This window comes from Nannobrachium achirus, assembly GCF_963921795.1.
Source record: "Nannobrachium achirus genome assembly, chromosome: 10".
Lineage (NCBI taxonomy): Eukaryota > Metazoa > Chordata > Actinopteri > Myctophiformes > Myctophidae > Nannobrachium > Nannobrachium achirus.
The window spans coordinates 61,447,857-61,464,043 of record NC_137819.1 but is presented as its reverse complement, the minus strand read 5'-3'; positions in this window follow the sequence as shown (position 1 = coordinate 61,464,043).

Here is a 16,187-nt window from a genome sequence, read left to right as displayed (position 1 = left end):
TCCCTCTCCATCCCAGAGGGAGGATGAGTGGATGCTCTGAGGTATGAAAAATATCTCTGTGTAAAGCGGAGGTTTGGCTCAAGCTGAGAGAGAAAATAAACGACGGGAGTTTGGTGAGAATGAGATGGGGGGAAAAAAAGCTGCGTGTTTGTTAACGGTCCCACGGTGTGTAGATCAATGTGAATTCTCTGCTTTTCTCCGTTTTCTTTTTTGGGTGATGCCCACTACGTTTGATTGTTTTGTCGGTCCCCAGGTTACCTGTGTGTGTGACTGTGTGTGTGTGTGTGTGTGTGTGTGTGTGTGTGTGTGTGTGTGTGTGTGTGTGTGTGTGTGTGTGTGTGTGTGGGTCGGTAGGATGGGTGCAAACAGGCGGGCATGTTTGTAAACCAGCCAGTTTGACTGATCAAACACTACAATATAAGCATGGTTGGCAGACACCCTACTGTATAGTTGAGCCCTTAGCAGAACTGGAACCTGGAACAGACACCAGCAGTGACACTGGGCTGTTCTGTTCCGCACCAACTGTACAATGGTGGTGTGCAAAAATAGCCTGTCAACAAGCTCACAGCACGTTGTGAGCTCATAGATCTGCTATTTACACGATTTATCTCAAACTAGAATTGAACACAGAGGGTTCCTGAAGGGTTCCCAGTTCGATCCTGGGCTCCCCCAGAGTTAGTGTGGAAGAGTCCTTGAGCAAGACTCTGAACCCCTATAGTTGCTCCCGGTGAGCAGGTTGGTGCCTTGCATGGTATCCTCTGCCATCAGTGTGTGAATGTGTGTGTGAATGTGTGTGTGAATGGGTGAATGTAACGCAAAATCTCTGTAAAGTGCCTTGGATAAAGGCGCTATACAAATGCACCATTTACCACTCTGTCGAGGTGTCAACTTGCAACTTGTGCTTAAGTAGACCATGTATGGCCTACTTGTGCACCAGCCGAGCGCGCCATGAGGTGACATAGCAGACAAATAGCAGCATAGCAGCAGTGAAATAGCAGATCTACAAGCTCATAGCGCGGCACTTGGTCTTGTAGATCTGCTATTTTTGAAGTCTTTGAATATTTTTGACACAATTCTATAAAGTCTTCTAAATCCTTCTAAGGTTTTTGAAAAGTTTCTACGTCAGTGGTTCTCAAACTTTTTTTCAAACTGTCCCCCGTCTGGCAAATGTTTGAGTTACAAATGTTCGCTTTTAAAAAGACATATTCAAACATTTGCAAAAATTGTCACGATTTTTCAAAAATAGCAGATCTACAAGCTCCGAGTGCCGCGCTGTGAGCTTGTATATCTGCTGTTCTTCAATAGCTAAAGTATAAAATAATTCCAGGTCTTATGTAACAGGAGCATCGACTGAGATATTGGTGTGAAGAATATAATTGACCTCTTCATTTCATAATGGGAGTGCTCTATCTCTATGTCTCTCTCTCAGTCTCTCCCTCTCTCTCTATCGCTCTCTCTGTCTCACTCTCTCTATCTCGCTTTCTCTTCTAAGACACCGAATTGTTGGTATTGATTCCAAATGAAGCCAGAGGGCGGGCTCGTTCAGCTAACCATCGATGTTAACGGCCTGCGATTGATCTGATTGACAGCCAGCGTGCCGCGATATCTGTTAGGAAAGTCCTCGGAGACCGTATCAAACATCATCTCATAATAACACTGAGATATTTACCCTTGTCTCTCATCAAAGTCACAGAGAGAGAGAGAGAGAGAGAGAGAGAGAGAGAGAGAGAGAGAGAGAGAGAGAGAGAGAGAGAGAGAGAGAGCAGGGGTGTCGCACCAAATTCTGGGCCCTGGGTACTTTAACTATTGAAAAACAGCAGATCTACAAGCTCACAGCGCGGCTCCGAGTGCCGCTGCGAGCTTGTAGATCTGCTATTTTTTTTTTATCGTGCGAAAAGTCTTTGAATATTTCAAATCCTTCTAAGAATTATTTGAAAAACCTATGTTTCTATGTCAGTGGTGCTCAAACCTTTTCATATGAAGGACCCCCGAAATGATATGTATTTGGCCACGGACCCCCATCTCAAAATATTTAGTTCCAGGGACCCCCCAGAAGCAAAATTTGAGTTACAAATATTCCCTTAAAAAATACACATATTCAAAGATTTGCACAAATTTTTACGACTTTTCAAAAATAGCAAATCTACAAGCTTGCAGCGTGGCATTCGGTGCCGCGCTGTGAGCTTGTATATCTGCTATTTTTCAATAATTAAAGTATAAAATAATATCCTAGGGCCTCTCCACCTTGGGCCCTAGTGACTCAGTCCCACTTCCCCCTCCCCTTGTGACGCCCCTGACTAAGGAGCAACGTCTGCCACAACTGCTCATAGAAGCAGGAAGTGATTTCCTCCAGCCTGTCGCTTTGTCTTAGTGGATGAAGTATCACTCATCTCCACTCACGGAGCAGGAATGTTAACTGAGTGTAATTGGACTTTCAGTCGTCTCTGAGCGCAACCGAGCAACCGTGAAGTGATATGATGGAGGATGAACGGGGGAGTTATCTGATCTCGCTTTCCAAGTTTCCACGTCTCACAGAAATGTGTTCATTTAAATGGTGTACAGTAGACTTCAGTATCCTACCCGAGTTGAATTATAGACGTCGTCCTATGATTTGCAGCAGGATTTTATGGGGGACTGCCCATAAGTCCGAAATTTCATTAGTCCTACATCTCATTAGTCCGAATTTAGTTAGGGTTAGGTTTTTAGGGTTAGGTTTAGGCATAGTTTTACTGAGGTTATGGTTAGGGTTTGGGTTAGGTTTAGGCGTAGTTTTACTGAGGTTATGGTTAGGGTTAGGGTTAGGTTTAGGCATAGTTTTACTGAGGTTAGGGTTAGGTTTAGGTTCAGGCATAGTGTTTTTCACCAGGTTAACAAACCCCAGATTCTGACTAATGGGATGAGATTTCGGACCAATGCCATGGCACCATTTTATGTAATTTATTTGGTGCGTTTATTTTTGCGCGCCACAAAATCCACAGCGTTCATGTATCTCTTAAAGTGTCAAAAAAATATCCCTCTCAAATAATTCATGTTTACAATCTCAAGAGTTCGGCTAACCTCGTTCCCAGGCTCACAGGAGAAAGCCTTGAACAGAGTCTGTGTTTCCAGTGTCAAAGTAATAACATCCGTCTGGCATCATGCTCTAATAGTCTTATTAGTCTGACAAGTGCTAACCTCTGATCCCAAGTTTGCTTTCTCACAAAGAAAGTCTGGGGAAAGTTGGAGTGAAACGTGGTCACACAGATGGGCACATGGATATTGTCTAGCCTGACACTTCAGTCCGCACATCACCACCCCCTGCTGGTGGGTGGTGTGTAGTGTGGACTGAAGCTGCACATATTTTATTTTATTTCCTGCGCGCTTGAAGAGCGGGCGCTTTGAATGGGCCAATCAGGGTTGTATGCTTGGGGCACGTGGTAGGCTGCTCCGGTCCCAGCCCCCTCCAAACAGAGCTCTTGAGCTCACGTGAGACTCGCTCGTGGACTCTGATTGGTGTCCTCTGCCCACGTGAGAGTCTAGTGGACTCTGATTGGTCCGTGAAAACTGTCATGGCAGAGTCAGACTCGACTCGTATTATTTTAATAAACGATGCAATAGTGCCGTTTCATCACGTTTTAATACCATTTTTCACTAACGTAAACATGCAGACATATAATATGTTATGAGAAATAACGTATTTTTGCAATGTCACGCCACGTCGCCGTCGCGTGTGTGTGTGTGTATGTGTGTGTGTGTGTGTGTGTGTGACGTCAATAGGCTTCAGCCCCCCCCCCCCCCCCCTGCCGAAATAGAATGTCTGCCCTCAATTTCAGACTCTCTTCCTCACGTAGTGTGGTGTGAGTCGGACGCTAGCAGTCAGGCAAGATATTGTCCACTTTAAACTATACCACTCGGTGGTACAAACACGGCGACTGTAGCAAGTAACGTTACGCCAACAAAAGCTGTTGTGTGTCGTGTGCTGCCCCTCATTTCTCACATGGCCCTCTTCTAGAGCCACCAGGTTCCTTATGTATTTTTGTCGGATTTTTGTGAAGATTTGTAAAACTATACATTTTTGGAATCTTCAGAGCATGGGGAATCCAAAAATCAATGTTCCCATTTGCACAGACACCTGCAAAGCCGCCATTTTGGACGTTCAAAATGGCCGACATAAAATACATCATTTGTGCTATCTTGGCTTCTGGACAACCTAGAAACTTAATTAAACATGCCAATCCTATGTTTTCTGGGTCAAGGAATCAAATGAGTAAATGTTGGGTGTAAAATGTTCCGGACCCCCACCCCCTTTCTGGGGGTTATCTATTTTGGGACCTCCCAGAACAGTACGCCAGCCAGTTAATGTCCTAATTTCATAATATTAGAGTTGTTTTGTAGGTTTTAAAACCTCCTGGGTTCATTTATTATACTTTTAAAGCAGCCAGAATAATCCTTCTGACCTTTGGTTGGGGTCTTTCCTCACCTGGGACCCCCAGACAGACCCCTGAGTCTGTCTCAGTAATCGCTCTGCTCCAGAACAATGTTAAATTAGATCATAATTGAAGCATAAAAGTTGTTGTAGCTGGGCTCTGAAAACAAAAAGGAGTAGTAGCAAATACCAGGGGTCTTCCACAGGGAGCTACTACAGAGTTACTACAGGGGCCCACCAAATCTTGATGGGATTTGAAACTTGAATGTTTTTATGTATTCAGGGTTTATGTACCGATGTTTCTGGTGGACATTGGCACATTTCACTCAGGTTTTTTCATCTCACTTATGTCACTTTGTCTGCTGACCTCACTCAGCAACGAAATATAAATAAACGAAAATAAAAATAAAACAATTCAGAGGAGGCAAGCAGTGATCACCGCATGATGTGCACTGCAATGTAGTTTCAAATGCACTACATTGCAGGCGCTTTTTGAGAATAAAAAACTAAAAAAGAAGAGGAAGACACGTGTGACATGCATGATCTGGGCAGATTGCCCCAGGAAATGTGCCAATCTCAACCCAAAACAACGGTATTGTACTTTGATGGTTTATTAGTATTCTCAGTATTATTTATACATTCTTTGTGTTGGACAGTTATGGTTGACAGGTGTTACTGCTGGGATTGCAATATTTAAGCTATTGCAACTTCATATTTTGGGACACGCAGACTAACATGTCCATTTATTGCACTGCACTCACTGACAACACAACACACCCACCTCTGTGTTATCGTCACCCCAAAACCCGCACCCATCCTCTTAAAGAGCCCATGGTCAATTATGCCCAAGGAGATTCACTACAATACAGTAATTTCAGACATGCAGGATCTATTCGTCTTTATCATCGTCATCTTCAATGTCCAACCTAATAGTGTTGACACAGTCTCCACCATAGCATAGAGTGGAAGGCAGGTTGTTTGAGCAGGGAGGGCAAGACCCCTGACTGGAACATACCCTCCACTCTCTGAATTTCACCCATTTTCTTCGATTGGTGGAAGCTTAGGGCAATTTGTCAGGTATGATTTATCCCGCATTGTGACATAGTTGGCAAGGAGGATATGTGGTAGCAGTGCAGCACGAGTTGGTTGTTGGACCTTTTGAACTGTAAACACGGCATGCAACATGCTCCAATGACTGCAATGTTGATGGAAGCTCACCATTAATAAGCTCAGTAGAAATGGAACTCTTGCTAAGGTCCTTGAAGCGGTTAATGGCTTAATGTCATCATTATCAGGCTTCAAGTAGGCATTGACCCATGACGAATTTTGTAGGCCAAGGAACCCTTGACATTTGTGACATTCAATAACTTGAACTCGCTCAAATATATCTACTTACTTTTGTTTTGTACCTTGGCTTTGACTGTTGCAAATTTACAGCAGTGTCAGAAAGTGGAGGGTATGTTCCAGTCAAGTGTCTTGCCCTCCCTGCTTCAAAGGCTTTTTTTATTGATTTGATTGAAGTATTTATTAGAAGTTTTGCATAGGATAAATTACAGTTTCATGACAGTACAGTTCACTGATACAAGGTCAACTAAAAGGAAACTAAGGTAAGGCATAAGACGTTGAGATCCTTCGCTTTAACTCATATAAATATAGGCAATACTTGAGCAGAGCAGATTGCAAGGGATGGTGCAGCTGCTTAAACAATACAAACAAAGACTGTCAACATTATTAGGGAGGACATGTAGTGATCTCTTTGGGCATAATTGACCATGAGCTCTTTAAGAGGATAGGGTATTGGTTTTGGGGTAGTAATGTGTCGGTCATGAATGACCCGTTCAAATGAACAGATCTTTCTGGTGAACGAGATCGAACGGGTCACCATCCGGAAAAGACCTGTTCAACCGTTCACGGCGTTCAGTTGCAAATGCGACGAGAGAGAGAGAGAGACGGTTCATTCAACGTATCTCACAAGAGAAGACAGACCCGACCGACCGTTCCGTCCCTCCTTTCCACCGTTCCTCTTTCCATATTGGACACTGTAGTGGGCTGGAGGCGGGCTCTCCCTCAGAGAAGCAGGACTGTGTGTGCGTGGGGGTGTGGAACAGAAATCAGGGACAACAGTTACGGAGCAGCAGAGTGCCTCCGACCGCGAGAAGAGTTGTGACTGATGATTGATTGACCGAGACCGACCGACTGACTGCCTGCGAGTCAAAAGGGTGTTATCGTTCATTCTTTGAACGGGATGTTCTAATTACTAGCCTGATTACTAGCCTACCCTACGAGACTGCAGACTGACTGACTGACTGACTGACTGACTGAATTAAGTTTGCAAAAAAAGCGGTACAGTTCTATACAAAAGAATGCTAGAAGATAAGCCATAGAAAACACTATGGCATTAATCTATCCTACAAGTAGACTATAGTAACACGTTACACATCTCATCTCATACAATGGACCATTGAGCCAGTGTCATGTTAATTCATGAAGTGTGAACATAATGCTAATAGAAAGGGATAATCGTTCGTTCATTCTCTGAACGGGTGAAATGTTAATTTGCGCTTTTGAGTGATGTTGGCCGGGCGTTTTATAATGATAGAGCGTGCGGTGACGGTGTGAATGTTTTTGATTGATATGCGTGCGTGCACCAGTCGTGCCGTGGAAAAAGCCTACTTCGATTTTTATTCTTTTAGGGTGCAGGGAACTGCAGGGAAAAGCGACGTTTCGATGTCAATACATCATCTTCGTCAGGTCACGTTCACAATATAGGCAGCAGGCAGGCCAGGCATGCAGTCTGTCATCTGACCGAAACAGTCAGGCAGAGAGGAAAGAGGTGTGTTTTTGACTGCTTGTGCTTGACTGACTGACTGACTGACTGACTGACTGAACTCGACTGATTATCGGTCACGGCTCTGAACGAGAATGATGTGACGACCGGCTCAACACCGGCTCCAATACCCCCCCCCCCCCCGAAAGTTGTGAACGACCGATTGAACGATAATGACCGAATCCATCTTGTGAACGAACGAACGATGATTCGGTTCACGGAAATGAACGAAAATTCCCACCACTATTTTGGGGTGACGATAACACAGAGGTGTGTATGTTGTGTTGTCAGTGTGAGTGCAGTGCAATAAATGGACATGTTAGTCTGCGCGCCTAAAGTAATACGTTGCAACAGGGACGGCTCCAGGGGGGGGCTAGAGGGGGCTTTAGCCCCCCCTAAGCCCGCCCTCCCCACAAACTCAATTAACACCTGTCAACCATAACTGTCCAACACAAAAATGTTATAAATAATACTGAGAATACTAATAAACCATCAAAGGTTACAGTTTCAAATCCCATCAAGATTTGGCGGGCCCCCTCCTGTAGTAACTGAGGACCCCCCAGGGGTCCCGGACCCCCTGTGGAAGACCCCTGGTATTTGTTACTACTCCTTTTTGTTTTCAAAGCCCAGCTACAACAACTTTTATGCTTCAGTTATGATCTAATTTAACATTGCTCTGGAGCAGAGCGATTACTGAGATAGGCTCAAGGGTCTGTCTGGGGGTCCCAGGTGAGGAAAGACCCCAACCAAAAGTCAGAAGGATTATTCTGGCTACTTTAAAAGTGCAATAAATGAGCCCAGGAGGTTTTAAAACCTACAAAACAACTCTACTATTATGAAAATAGGACATTAATTGGCTGGCGTACTGTTCTGGGAGGTCCCAAAATAGATAACCCCCAGAAAGGGGGTGGGGGTCCGGAACATTTTACTCCCAACATTTACTCATTTGATTCCTTGACCCAGAAAACATAGGATTGGCATGTTTAATTAAGTTTCTAGGTTGTCCAGAAGCCAAGATAGCACAAATGATGTATTTTATGTCGGCCATTTTGAACGTCCAAAATGGCGGCTTTGCAGGTGTCTGTGCAAATGGGAACATTGATTTTTGGATTCCCCATGCTCTGAAGATTCCAAAAATGTATAGTTTTACAAATCTTCACAAAAATCCGACAAACATACATTTCTTAACATAACAAACCTGACTATCATGCCGATTTTTGCAAAACACATTTTTGGACACTGCTCCTACAGATTTTGGCCCAAAATCACGCAAAGTGGTACACAGAATCTCTAAAGTCATGTCATCAACATGTCTATTACCACCGGGAACCCAGAAATCGGACATCTTAATCAAGTCTAAATGTTTCTGTATTGTTCTACTCTGTAGCATATTTCTCCCACTTACTTTTGACAAGTCCCCAAACACTACATTGTTCAGTGTCATGTCATCCTGTGAGCTTGGAGAAATTTTAGATTGTAATTAGAGAAAAGTTAAGATCATTGTAAAAATGTTTTCAATTTCAGCTGTCTATCGTTTTAGCGATTTAAACAGCGATTGATTTCGGTGGGTGGGGGCGGGAGCGCGTCTACGTCCCAGTATTTCAACGTGGGTGAATGTTAACCTGGTGAAATGCTAACCTGCCGCGCTGGTGAGTATAGCTAACCTGCCGACGCCCATAGTCGAAATAATGGGACGTAGAAATAGCGAGATTTCCCCGGCGGTTGGCATGCGTACAAGTGGCTAAATATGGCTTTTTGGACACAATAAGCTCCTTGCCAAGATGCGCCGCAATCTTTCATGGGCAGATGTGACTTATGAGCTATAGTAGTATTACTGTTAATAGTAATAAAGAAATCGCTGGCTTATTGTATCTAAAAATACATATTTAGCCACTTGTAACTGTAAGCATGCTTGTATCGCTAAAAGCAGAAAATTATCTTATTATCATTATCTTATTATCATTATCATCTTTTCTTTTCTCTTCTCTAATTACAATCTAAAATATGAACCCTTGTTGTAAAAAACAAAGTTGTCCTTTACATGTGGCATGCTGTTAACTGACTGGGGAGTTGACCACATCATTTGCAATCCCTGGTTAAATTGCAGCCTGCGACCCTCAGCTGCCTGTCTCTCTCTCTCTCTAGCCACAAAATGAACAAAATGGTCTAAAATCACTTTAAAAAAGAACATTGTTAAATGCAGGCCCTGGGCCTCTGCCACCTGCCACCCCCTGTGGTGCCACCCTGTGCCCCTATAATGGGATCAGCTCAGTTCCATGGGATTAATCTCTGATTCCTAACACCACTGGATTAAACACAGGATTAGAGAGGATCAGAAATGATGATGACGCTCCCAAAACCTGCCCTATGGCCTGACCACAATACTGGTCCTACTCCTCATCTGTGATCATTGACCCTCAGTGAATATATTGTTAGTAAAACTTCAATACAAAAACAGTGTCAGTGAAAACGAACAAAGAATGAGAATACGGTGCTCCTGCAGTGACAGATGTTGTTGGAGGGAAAGATAAGGCCAGTCAGCGGGACTTTAAATGCAAGAATTGTGAAAATATAGATTAGAGGGACATTGTTAGTAGTGACCGCCACCTTTTTGGGGCCATATCGGTATGAACCGACATGTGACCGATATGACCGATATAACCGATATAACCTTTTTTTAGGGGCTAGTGAAAGTTACAAGTATGGTTTGTGCATTATGAAGTGTGAGCTCACCGTAATCACAGTAATCCTTAATCATATTCCATCATATTCAAGGGCTTTTGGAGAGAAATGAGACTCCAGTCCAGTTAGAGCACTGCAGATTGGAGGACTGTGGCTCTTTAATAAAGACATCGGTTTAAGAAAGCAGCTGTCTGAATCTGTAGTATGAGTGTCACTGTACCTTTTCATAATGATATTGGTGCAAAATCTTTACACAATCCACATATTAAGAGTAGAAGGCCTATATATATATATATATATATATATATATATATATATATATATGCGTATCGGTATCGGTGATGGCTCCCCTCTCTAGAATCAATATCGGATCACAAAAAAGTCTATTGGTCAGTTACTAATTGTTAGTATACAGTTTTAATAGAGTTGTACTACAGTGGTTCTAAACATGGGGTCAGGGAACCACCATGGATCCTTGAAGGGGTTGTGGGGTATCCCTAGGCTAGCCCTGGTACAGAGCGTTATGGAGGGAACTCGCTAACTCTCTGGACCAGGGTTAGGGCATCCCCAGCTGAAAGATTGGACCTTTACAGGTCTGTAACGAAGAGAGTGGACAAATGGAACCCATTTGGTCTTCATTTGTACCATCTCTCAGAGTTAAACGAACACTGAAGGGGCGGCATAGCTCAGGGGTAGAGAAACCGACATTAGAGCACAAAGGGTTCCCGAAGGGTTCCCAGTTCGAATCCGGGCTCCCCATGAGTTAATGTCGAAGAGTTCTTGAGCAAGACTCTGAACCCCTAGTTGCTCCCGGTGAGCAGGTTGGTGCCTTGCATGGTTTCCTCTGCCATCGGTGTATGAATGTATGGGTGAATGTAATGCACAATGTAAAGCGCCTTGGATAAAAGCGCCATATAAATTTACCATTTACTGAAGAGTTTGGGGTTCTGGGGGTCCTTTATGTGAATAAAGGTTGTAGAATCCCTGTTATATTCCTCATTCACTTGTCTCCTCTCTGGCCTCCGCTCAGGCATAGTGACACGTTATCCAAAGTCATTTGGGGGGAGTTTCTCCTACTGACGATGACCCAGTGTTGCTCTGATGCGGCTATTAGTGTATTTCATCCATTCTGTAAGGATGAATCACAACGCCCTCTTGAATGCCCGGATGCTTTGACAAACAGCTTGTTTTTTTTAAGGGGTGAACAATAGCACCTTGCAGACAGTGATTACAGAGCACATTACACAGCACTTGTGTGTTTTATCCCCCCCCCCCCCCCCCCCCACACACACACACACACACACACACACACACACACACACACACATACCCACACACACACCCACACCCACACCCACACCCACACACACACACACACACACACACACACACACACACACACACACACACACACATGGGGTGTCACAAAGGGGGGGGGGGGGGAAGTGGGACTGAGTTACTAGGGCCCAAGGTGGAGCGGCCTGGAATTATTTTATACTTTAAAGGAGCTATAGTCAACTTTTTCTTGAAAAACGGATGCTAAAATAAAAATAATGTTTCGAAAATATTTTATAAAAAAATAAGCTTCATATGTGTGTTTCTATTCAAAAATGACCACAAAAAGCGTAAAATAATGATAAAATAATCATTTTGGCCATTGTCAGACCGACACTTTGTTTACATTCTAGTCTATAGACTAGGATGTAAACAAAGTGTCGGCCCTACAATGAAAAAGTTGACTATAGCTCCTTTAACTATTGAAAAATAGCAGATATACCAGCTCACAGCGCGGCACTGCAAGCTTTTAGATCTGCTATTTTTTAGATCTGCTATTCTAAGTCCTGAAAGTGTGTGCAAATCTTTGAATATATGTATTTTTAACAAACATTTGTAACTCAAATGTTGCTTCTGGGGGGTCCCTGGAACTAAATAGTTTGAGATGGGGCCGGGGGTCCATGGCCAAAGGGTTAGGGTATTGCTAAATAACATACTAAAATGTAGGACAAAAATTACTTCTGGAAAGGCATAATTTTCAAGATGGTATGGTGACCCAGTCATCGTGGTGACCCCACGATGGCTGCCGGGAGCTTAAAATGCCTGTAAACTGGGATTTTACTGTCAGAACCAGCACAGCTTGTCCGTATGTATACGTGTAACGCCTGACACTGTGGTTCCCCTGACACATCACTGTCACATCACAGGTGACATCACAGTGATGTCAGATACTCAGAGCAGCGATGGCTGGTTCAGACAGGGATCTCCATGTATGGGCATGAAAGGGATTGTTTGTTGTGATGTCATGGGAACCACTCTATGCCATATATGGAGATCCCTGATGTCATCAATATTAAGCCCATATCTAACAGGACTTCATATCCATATATGGGGAACTGGTCCGATATGACCTAGCCAAAAGGTTTTCAAAAACTATCGCAAACAAGTTGGGCTCGCCCCCTAGTGGTCTGTTTGCAATTAATCCAATTCCAGTTGATGGTTTTTGTAAAACTTATAACCATACCTAACACCGTACGAAAAATCTAAAACGTATCACCAAGTGGACAATTTCGATGATTTTGGCTGAATTCCCGCCTAGCTATTTACCAGTATTTACTGAAAGTGTGACTTTGAGACACATTTCACCATGCAGATAGATGTTGGTGTCAGTATCATATCATTACAGTATGGCCCCATGGGAACCAGAAGGACACTTAACCCCTAAGTTAGTGCTCCGGCGTGCGCTCACTTAAGCAGCACACTGCTGGGACAAATAGAAAAAAAGGATTTCCCCTCGTGGATCAGTAAATAGAATAGAGTTGCTACTTATGGTTCCTTGCTTTGTAGAAGGGCACATAAGCAATATTTAGATGTATTTTATCATGCACAAGTAGCTATGCAATACAAGGTTTCACCAAAGTTCAACATAGCAAGGTTACAATAAACTTCCAGCCTTATCCACAATTCACCCTCCTTAACTGTCCTTCAGTCTCTTTAACCCCCACAATCCTTCCCTCCCCCCCCCCCTACTCCTGGCCTAACCTCTTTACATACAATCACCCTCAACCCATAAAACAGGCACACCCCCAGTCCAATTTCCTGACCTATATATTTACCCAATACAATTTGGAACAAAAGGACACACGATATGCACTGTGATGTGAAATGCACAGCGGCTATCTGTGAAATGAACTGCAATGAAGTGAATTGCCTGAGAGGCCGTCTGGGACTCAGAAGGTCCCCAGTTTGTCCCCCCCTCTGTCCACCCAGTCTACGTGGAAGTGTCCCTGAACAAGACGCTTAACCCCTAAGTGCTCCCCGGGCGCCGTATCACTAGAGCCCACCGTATCACTAGAGCCCACCGTATCACTAGAGCCCACCGTATCACTAGAGCCCACCGCTCCTAATGAGGAAGGATAAATACATGCAGAGGACACGTTTCATGTATGTGGAGATGTACGCTGACAAAAATACCCCAAATGAACAGGAACTCAATTATTATTATAAACTATAAGCATGTGCAAGAGAAAAGGAAATGAAAGGGCACGAAGAGAGCAACGCTGCCCTCCGCTATTGCCTGTTTCCACCTCGTCAAATCTGATAATCCTGACACGTGCTAATGCTACTCAGCTACTAACCCCTTAAACCCTATATGTTGTTGACCCGGGGTCCCCTGACTGTAGTTGACCCCCACACACACAGACACACATACAAACACCAAATCTTTTAGCCGACAGAGTAGTGCTTCTACAAGCTCACAATGCGTCGCACCGCAACACTATGTAAGCTTGTAGATGTGCTACTTTTTTAGCCAAATGTTCACCAATTCTCTCCAGATGTTTGCCTACTGTGACATGTCCAGAAAAGGGACGTGGCGAGGGTTCAAGTCGCTCTAAGATACTGTACCCTCGTTAGTACAGAATAACGTGAGTAATGTGCGAGAGACATGCAGTGTGCTAATCCTGCTCAAAACAATGGCAGGGGTTATTGTTGTTGTTACTTTTGCGGCGCTATACGTTTGAGGACACTACTTGCCACTATTTAAAAGAAAGAAAGAAAAATGTCGGGTTGTGACTGGTGGCTCAGCTAGACCATAATTCTCCTTGTTACGACCAGGGGTGACGCACCACATTCTGGGCCCTGGGTAATTTAACTATTGAAAAATAGCAGATATACACTGCGAGCTTGTGAAGGACCCCCAGAATGATATGTATTTGGCCACGGACCCCCATCTCAAAATATGTAGTTCCAGGGACCACCCAGAAGCAACATTTCAGTTACAAATGCTCGCTTCAAAAATACATATATTCAAAAACGTGCACACATTTTCATGACTTTTCAACAATAGCAGATCGAGTGCCGCGCTGTGAGCTTGTATATCTGCTATTTTTCAATAGCTAAAGCATAAAATAATTAAGGCCCCCTCCACCTTGGGCCCTGGTAACTCAGTCCCACTCCCACTCCCCCCCCCCCCCCTTGTGACGCCCCTGGTTACCAGTCCTCTCTCCACCTGCTTCTCTCTCCCCGTCCTAGCTATAATAAAACCCCCTAAAATAAAACATTTTGTTGGCAAGCATTTGATTGGCCGGGTGTGGGGGCACACAAGAAGACGGAAGTGTCTAGAAAGTGCTGAGGCTACAAAGTCCAAGGAGAGGCCAGAGGAAAGAGGAGAGGCGCTACAGATGAACTGATGAGAAGAGGATGGACTTAACGAAGGAGAAAGATTAATGCACAGAGACGGAGAGAGAGAGAGTGAAAAAGGAGAGCTGTTAGGAGATGGAGAGAGAGAGAGAGACAGTGAGACTGTGTGAGAGCGATGGCGGAGGAGGAGAGCGGAGAGAGAGAGAGAGAGACGCACACACACGACCATGTTTCTATGGGGGCTCTGGAAAGATTTGGGGGTGGGGAGGGGAGGGGTGGGCGATAGAGGCTCTTGCATCATCGCCGCGAGCCAATGGGAAGCGCCGGTTAAAATGTTCAAAGGGAGTGTCCTAGCAACAGCGGGAGTAAATACCGTGCGGCGGCCATCGTTCCATTTCAGACAGGAAAACACACACACACACATATTTACACACTCTGTATTGACATCCCGCGAACACACATTAGCCGCGTTCGGAGTGCATTACTATTCATTCATTCGCACAAAGTGGGGCATGATCTACATATTTATACACGTGTTAATGCCATGTATCTATCCTTGCTGTGGAGGGAGTTGTGCCCATGACCAAATATATACAAGCCTTGTTACTGTCTATTAGCGTCCCGGCTGTGCCAATGCCTATCACAACCATTATGCATAGTGTACACAGGTCAGGGATTCATTGAAAGCGGATGATAGCATCTCTACAAGCACTGGCGCGATGCAAAGCATTGTGGGCTTGTAGATCTGCCTCGGGTAGTTAAAACCGAAGTATTATACACAGTTTGTGTGATTTATAATCTGGCAAATTGTGGCGTGTTTTCACGTAGAAGCACGCACAATAAAAGTGGTCCGTGCACAGCGTGCACGTGTGTTATGATCCATCGTAAAGTCAGCATGGCAGTAAAAATCGTCAATTTAATCCACTCGCGTGGATTGGACCCAGACTCTGAAGATCACAGCGTATACCTCTCAGCATGGCCTGTCCCTGACTCTCTCCACCTATAGTCCTCTGTTTATGTACTGTGCAGGGACGTGCAGAGAATGTTAGAGAGGCAGGGGATGACATTTCTAAAAAGGGCCTTTTGGTGAAAATAGAGAAAATAGCCGACCTCCAAGTCGTGAGCGCTGTCGGCTATTTTCGGTACTTGATACCACACAAAACTAAGCATAATCAAGTCAATACTGGAGATGTGGCATAACAGCATGGATTTCTACACAGAGAGGGCAATTATTTCAACATGAGATGCTGCATTCAAGTTAAGGAGAGTTTGGACAAGGCAATTCTCTTGAACGCTGCCTTCAGGTGTGGCATGGAAAGAGGGGCATTTGCATTTTTCCCCACCATAATAAAAACTGCATTCATGGTCTGGGAGAGAGCACTTTTTACAGATGGATAAAAGGGCAGGGGCTCAAGCAAGCCCCCTTTGATGTCTATATGTGCACGTGTCTGGTACTCTGTCGCTTTCTCTACTGTTCCTCTTTCTCTCTCTCTGTCATCCCTTAACCTCTCTCTCTCACACAAAGAGACAGAGCTCAGACCTGCAGAGTCACATGGCAGCAGGCTAGTTTCACCCACGGTGCGGTAGGTTCTGCTCCGTGGCTAAAAATGGACACCCACACTTCCACAGCACCTCTCT